The following is a 7,644-nucleotide window of genomic DNA, read 5'->3' on the forward strand; positions in this document are numbered from 1 at the left end:
TCTTAGCAGCACTTGGTAGCCAGCCCCGCAATATATATGGAGGAAGCAGAAATGCTAATAGAAATACACCCACTGCAGACAGAGGTATAATCAGGTTGCCGGGTGCTCCACATCAGTGCATGATTCATGGGAAATTCCTGGCTTGCCCTTGAATGCACTCGTTTAGGACATAGACAGATGGGAGAAGAGGAGCAGACCTGCGCGGCTTCCTGTGCAGGCAGATTTACTCCCGGGAAAAATGTAATGACATGCCTTGGAATGATTCCCCAAATAGCGGGGAACAAGGGAGGGGTTGTTACATGTGTGCATTTTTGGATTTGATGTGTTCCTCTTAATCACATGTAGCTAAGCCAGTACTTAAAATAGCTGGGCCACCAGGGAACTGGCATGCCATTTGCACAAACTCGGCTTTGAGTGTTAATTTTAAGTTGCTCCCTTTAGGGTATTCTTAATAGCAGCGACGTCTCTCGATTCCTGAACTTATCCCCACCCACAGTCTCTATTTTTCTCATTCACTCCTTACAATAACGAAAATCTTCTCTAGCACAGATTTATAGTTGAGTCAAGAAACATTGAGCCTAGTGGTGAAATGGGACAATGAGGGTTCCCCAGTAATCCCTGTAGGAGGACTTTGAGAACAGACAGGGAATATATCAGAGTTTACAGATAGAGTTAAGTATGTATCATAGAAAGAGCAAGAGAGTGGAGTTTTATGTGGTTGCTAGTGTAATCTTTCTAGAACACAGCTCTGACAAGAGCCTGCCCTCTGCTCACTCTTTTTTTTTTTTTTCAAATTAGGTTTGCACAAACACTCTTAATACATACAGAATAAAGTTCAGAATCCTAGGCATAGTACTGTAGATCCTTCAACCTCTGTCCTCAAATTTTCCTTTCATTATTTTAATTTTGTATGTTTATTTTAATTTTTTTTAAGATTTTATTTATTTATCTGACAGACAGAGATCACAAGTAGGCAGAGAGGCAGGCAGAGAGAGAGGGGGGAAGCAGGCTCCCTGCTGAGCGGAGAGCCCTATACGAGGTCCGATCCCAGGACCCTGAGATCATGACCTGAGCCGAAGGCAGAGGCTTTAACCCACTGAGCCACCCAGGCGCCCCTATATGTTTAAATAGTAAAAATTTCAATGCACAGAAAAGTTCAGAGAAGAGGATAATAGACACCCAATGCCCACAACAAAAATTAGACTGTTCATTGGTTTGCCGTATTTGTTTCACATCTTTGTGTAAAGAAAGTCTTAAACAGACAAGAAGGTGGCAGCGGTAATTGAGGCCTTGAGCTCCTTGCAGGCAGGTCGCACTTGCTGGCTCAGTGGCTGCTTGCTGTGCCTGGCTTGGCCCTGGGTGGAGGCTGCCCTGGGATCCGGGTCCCTAGGCTGGGTGCCAGTAGCCAGAGCATTGTCCAGATGAGGGGCTACAGCTCTGAGATGAGGACGGGAGGCAGGTGCAGTACCTGGAAGAGGAGAAACAAGGAATTGTGGTGCTTGGAATAAACAGAGCTTATGCCAAGAATTCATTCAGTAAAAATCTGATTAAAATGCCCTCAAAAGCTATAGATGCTTTAAAATCTGAAAAGAAAGTGAGGACAGTGGGGCACCTGGTCTGCTCAATTGGTTAAGCATCCAACTCTTGATTTCCGCTCAGGTCATGATCTCGGGGTTATGAGATCCAGCCCTGCTTGGGCCGCTGTATGTGGATCCTGTTTAAGATTATCTCTCTCTGGCGTGCCTAGGTGGCTCAGTTGGTTAAGCGGCTGCCTTTGGCTCAGGTCATGAGCCCAGGGTCCTGAGATGGAGCCCTGTGTTGGGCTCCCTGCTCAGCGGGAAGCCTGCTTCTCCCTTTCCCACTCCCCCTGCTTGTGTTCCCTCTCTCGCTGTGTCTCTCTCTGTCAAATGAAAAAATAAATCTTAAAAAAAAAAAAAAGATTATCTCTCTCCCTCTCTAAGAATGAAAGATAGAAGGAAAGGAAGGAAGGCAGGAAAGAAGGAAGGAAGAGAGAGAGAAGGAAAGAGGGAAGGAAAGAAAGAGAGAGAGAGAGAGGGAGGGAGGAAGGAAGGGAGAAGGAGAGAAATTGTGGACTTTTAAGTCAGGAGTAAAGTCCCAGAAATATTCTGTGCTGGTGTGGACCTGATGGAGAGTGAGAGCATCAGAATGAATCCCAGTGAATTTGGTCCTTTGTCTCCAAAATAAGAGCAGGGGTTAATGAAATCGGTGGGTACCCAGTGACTGTCATGGGCTATTGGGATGTCCCTGGCCAAAAGCTCATCTTCTCTGCATGGGTACTTGGTGGTCAATAAGCCAAAGCAGTGGGCTTTATCAGCCATGTTCTTGAACAGAACCAGGAGGGGGACGCTGCCCACTGTAAGGCCTTGGACCTGTTGTGATGAAAGTGGCAAAATGAACAATTAATCAAGGGGTGGAGATTGATTTAGTAACAGCATTAGCCATAGAAGAAGCTTGTTATGCTCAGACTATTCCGATGAAAAACAGGCTGAAGGGTCTTCTTGCTTTTAGGGGAAAAAGGCCTCCTCACTATAAAGGAAAACAGAAGAAACAGAAATCCTTAAAATGCCAGGGTAACAAATAAATGCACTTCTGGAAGTATCTTTCAGATGCACATATGCTTCAGCACCTGGAATCCCAATGACCAAAGTGAAGAGCCCGTTATCTGTGTGGTGAATCAAGCATCTGGAGTGGACCCATATGTGTATTTTGTTCAAATGTGTATCATGTTATATTTATTCAGTTTTCTAAAGCTAGTAATGTATACTGTCAAAAACAGATTCAAGATTCAGCACACATTTTTTAAAAAGATTTTATTTATTTATTTGACAGAGGCACAGTGAGAGAGGGAACACGAACAGGGGGAGTGGGAGAGGGAGAAGCAGGCTCCCATTGAGCAGGGAGCCTGATGTGGGGCTCCATCCCAGGAGCCTGGGATCATGACCTGAGCCGAAGGCAGACACCTAACGACTGAGCCACCCAGGCATCCTTTCAGTACACATTTTCAAATACCTCCTGTGTACAAGGCTTGCTTTTCTCAATTTTTTTAAAGTGAATAATTTACATGTTGCACACTCTAGGAAATAATGCTGATTATATGTCTACTGTGCCACAGTATGAAATACAGTTATTTCTCTATACCAAAAAAAAAAAGCAAAGAAGAAAGAATCAAAGCAGGCAAGCAAGCCAGTCTTGCCGACACCCTGAAAGCTTCTGCCACCATGCATCCCCATGTGAAGTTCAATGTCATGACCACCATATTCCCCTCTGCTATCCCAGAGGGAATCACTATCCTGAAGTTGTCCTGCACCCTTGCCATCCATGTTCACGTGTTTTTGTTAATTACATGTTTCTACAGATACTGTATAGTATTATTCAAGGAGATTTAAACTTTTATCATATTCTAACTTGCTTTTTAATTCAGTGGTTTTGAGATTTATCCATGTTCATAACATAGATCTAATTCATCCGTTTATTTCAACTGCTATACTGTATGCTGATGTATGGATATATCAGAATGTATCCATTCTCTTAATGATGAACGTTTATTTTGTTTCTGTATGACAGTGCTGTGACAAGTCCCCTTAAGCATGTTTCCTTGTGCACATGTGTGAGTTCCTCTAGGGCAGGGAGTTTTCAAAATTGTGTTCTGTTACATATTTTGAAAACAATACAGGGGCACCTGGGTGTCTCAGTTGGTTAAGCGTCTGCCTTCGGCTCAGGTCATGATCCCAGGGTCCTGGGATCAAATACCACATCAGGCTCCCTGCTCAGCTGGGAGACTGCTTTGCCTTCTGCCCATCCCCCACCAATGCTGGTGCACACATTCTCTCTCTTTCTCTCGCAAAAATAAAGTCTTAAAGAAAAAAAAAAAACTACAGGTAAGTGCAGAAAATAGTGAAACTGAAAACATGAGTGTTACAATTATTTAGCAAATCCCTCAAGAAACTGCCATCAGGGACCCATGAGTGGCTCAGTTGGATAAGCGATTGCCTTTAGCTGAGGTCATGATCCCAGGGTCCTGGGATCCAGTCCTACATCGGGCTCCTTGCTCGGCTGGCTCTCCCTCTGCCTGCCACTCTGCCTGCTTGTGCTCTCTCTCTCTCTCTTTCTCTTTGTCAAATAAATAAACAAAATCTCTTTTAAAAAAGAAAGAAAGAAATTGCCTTCACAAGGCACAAGAGAGAATTTTCTCTCAGGTTTCACAGTTAAGAAACACTAAACAATTGAACCACTTTTTTTTTTTTCTGTCAACCTTGTAATAATTGGGGTGTGCTTTTTGCTTGGGCTGTTAAGAAGCCTGGGACCAAACTTGTAGTCACCCTGGGAATTCATAGCACCAATGGCGTGTATTCTATGTTCTAATCTCTCCCTGGCTTCATTCTTTTTCCTTAGCTTTAGCTCCTCAAGTATTCTGTGTGTGTGTACAGTGTGTGTGTGGTATTTGTATGTGTGCCCTTCCTGGAAATATTTGTGGAGTGTAGCATAAATGAATTGATAAATAAATAAACAGATTATTACAGCAAGACAGCAAGACTAGACAGGATAGAATGGGCAGATCAAACAATCTGTACCCATTACAGAAGTCTGCCTTAAAGCTGATTTTTGTCAAGACACAGTCCTCTTTCATAAATAATGTAGCTTGTAATTTCATGACTTTGGCATTTCCTAGTAGGGAACCAAGCTCATTCTAGCTCAACCATCTCAAAGATTAAAGGTTAGATTTTCACGTTTCCTTGCATTGATCAGAGTGTTAATATATAAATCAAAAGGACAATCTGTGAGCCTGCAAACATCCAGTGGTTGGGGGCAGAAACAACAAAAGCTGCCGTAACTAACATATCTGAAAGAAGTCCACACCGGTAGTCAATGGACCCTCCTCTTTGAAAAAATAAAAAGTTCAGACCCGTGAATGCCATAATCGCCTGTAAGATTGTATGCAAATCACATGCAAATCATCCCACGATGCTGACAGTGACTGAGAATACTTATTGTGTTTCACACACCCAGCTAATAAGAAATGTGGGGTGTAAGTAGTTCTTTAATAGTGTTTTGGGAGCTGAGCCATTCTTCGGCCTTTACTGAATAGAACTTTCAAATGTCTTGACCTGATTAGCCTTTTGTGTTGGAGTCTTTTTCCACCTCAGTTTCAGGGTGTCTTCTGATGTTCAGCCACTTCATTTTGTTGTAAATGTCCTATTTTTTTCCCTATTGTCATTATAGAAACTATAATGTGGACAATATTTTAAGTGCTTGCTTTTTTCCCTCTGACCTACTGTTCTGCTTTGGTTCTGTTTTGTACATGGATTGCCTTGACAGTTTTTAATGACCTGAAAGGTCAAACAGTTTCTGGGGGAAAAAAAAAATTTTTTTTTAAAAAGGAAAAGTCAGTCAAACCAGATTTTTTTTTTTTTTTTTTTGTCCCAAGTGACCTAACCAGTCATGGCGATTGCTGTCATTTTCTGGTTTAGTGAACAATGAAGTAAAAATTAAATGAATAGTAAAAACCCTACTTAAATTATTTTCACATGGATGGATTTTCTTGCCTCTCTAAATTTTGATTTCTCTTCCTGTGAATCTATCTCATGCATTTTCAAAGTGCTTTGGTGTGGACATATTGGCCCACCGGGTGAGCGGAGAGAGTTGAAGGTAGTGAGTTTCCAAGTGCTGGTTATCTTATTTAAATCACTGAATCTTGTGCCACACTCTGGGACAATTCATTTCTTTCCTTTGCTTGGCCCAAACCACCTTATAGGAAGATTTAAAATGCAAGAGAATCGCCTGAGATAATACTCTCCCAATAGCAATTCTTGTTTTTCTCTTCAGAGAATTTGTCCGCAGGTATACTTTTTACAAAGTTGTCTCCCACTGTTTGTTTTCCTCATTTAATAAGAAATATGATTTTATCTGTGATCAGATCCGTTCTGGAGAGAGGGTCTGTTTTGGAGTTTTCTGCCTCAATGCTATCAACATTTTGGGTGGGATAATTATTTGTTGTGGGGCTGTCCTGTGTGACGTTGAGCAACATCCCTGGTCTCGCTCACCAGATGCAGGTGGCACCCCATCCCCAGTGTGACAGCAAAAATGTCTCCAGACATTGCCAAATGTCCCTGACTGAAGGGGTGGGGGGCGGGGGGTCATAAGATTGCCCCAGCTGAGAACCACTGGTGTGTTTTTCTTATCTGAGGAAAGCAAAGGATGTTAAGAATGAGAAGCCATGTCCAGGCTCGCAGGAAGGAATGTGGCTCCAGTGTGACGGGGTCAGCCTCTGAGGAAGGTAGTCAGGCCCCTTCAACTGACCCTCATCATGAAGCCAATCAGACAGGTACAGAACTCCCAGTCCAGCTCTGCCCAGATCAGGACCAAATAGTCACTCTGTTGGGAATGTGTGTTGTTTCAGGCGCTAGATCTTACCCTAATCCTCTGAGGCAGGTAATACCACCCAAGTTTTACAGGTGGGGAGACTGAGACTCAGAGAGGTAAAGTGAACTTGCCTAGTGGCAAGTTGGGGAATTAAGGATTCAAACACCAAGCAGGAAAGCTTATAGTCTACCTCCTACCAGACACAGAAAGGTAGTAGGTGGGATCCAGGCCTGCAGGGCATGACTAGGGAGGTAAGCCAGGGAGGAGGCTGAAAGAAGGCAAAGTCTGGTCTGCCTAGAAACCATCTGTTTTGTTCGCTTACTCCTAGGAAGTCAAGGGCCTTGTACTCTGGTTTGCCTTATATCATGACTGATTGGGGGTGGGGGATGGATTTGGACATCTTCAATACCCCCTAGAAACGCACCAGAGCAGGATGGGCCAGAAAAACCAACTGTCTGGCTCAAAGCCCAGGGGAAACATGGAGGACTGAAGGAATCCTAGGCCCATGTGGGCAGCCCTGAACCCCTCAGACGTGCAAACTTGAGCCGCCCCAGAAAAAGTGTGAATGAAACTCCTCATGTCTCACACTGGGGTTGCCTTGTGTTTCTTCCTCCTGGGAGGACAGGAGACAGGAGAACCCCCGGAGAGAGCTGATCAGAGTCCAATTGGGGGGCTTCAAATCCACTCCCGCTGCTGAGTCAGGGATTTGCTGACTGCAGCCCTGTGCTTGGCAGTGGGAGGCGTGAAGCTGAGGGTGGGGCTGGAGGGCTCAGGGGGTCAAGCCAGGTCTTTAGAACCCGTGTTTCAAGAGAAAGAGAAGACGTGAGGTTGATTACACTCAAGGGAAACTTTTGAAGAAAGAACTGAGGTGTTTAATGGGGGAATTTATTTTTTCTGCTGTATGTTGGCTCCTGAGACATATCTACAGAATCCTCATCAAATCTCCACTGAAATACATATGTCACATTGTCGCATCATGAAACTGCATCCACCCCTGGAGATGGGTCAAAGGGCTAAGGTCTGCTGGGGGTGGGGGCGGGAGGAGTGAATGGAGGCAGCCCAAGTGGTGCCGGTTAAGATGATCATAACATTTTATAGGAGAACCTGTTTCGACACTCCCAGAAGAGTTACGACGAAATCACCAGGGCCTTCCTGTAGACTCCACACTCTCTACTCACTGGCAGCCAGTCTTCATCACAAGCTTCTGAGGGGGGTGATTCCCTTTGCTGTTCGACAGCCACAGAAAGTCAAATTCAAAAATGT

At 44.1% G+C, this 7,644-nt stretch overlaps 1 pseudogene; it reads left to right on the forward strand.

The window, feature by feature from the left end:
- The first annotated feature begins 1,430 nt into the window (after window positions 1-1,430).
- On the forward strand, window positions 1,431-2,602 carry LOC111159895 (annotated as a pseudogene).
- Window positions 2,603-7,644: the final 5,042 nt, after the last annotated feature.

This window comes from Enhydra lutris, unplaced genomic scaffold (assembly GCF_002288905.1).
Source record: "Enhydra lutris kenyoni isolate GAN:26980312 unplaced genomic scaffold, ASM228890v2 scaffoldscaffold71, whole genome shotgun sequence".
Taxonomy (NCBI): domain Eukaryota; kingdom Metazoa; phylum Chordata; class Mammalia; order Carnivora; family Mustelidae; genus Enhydra; species Enhydra lutris.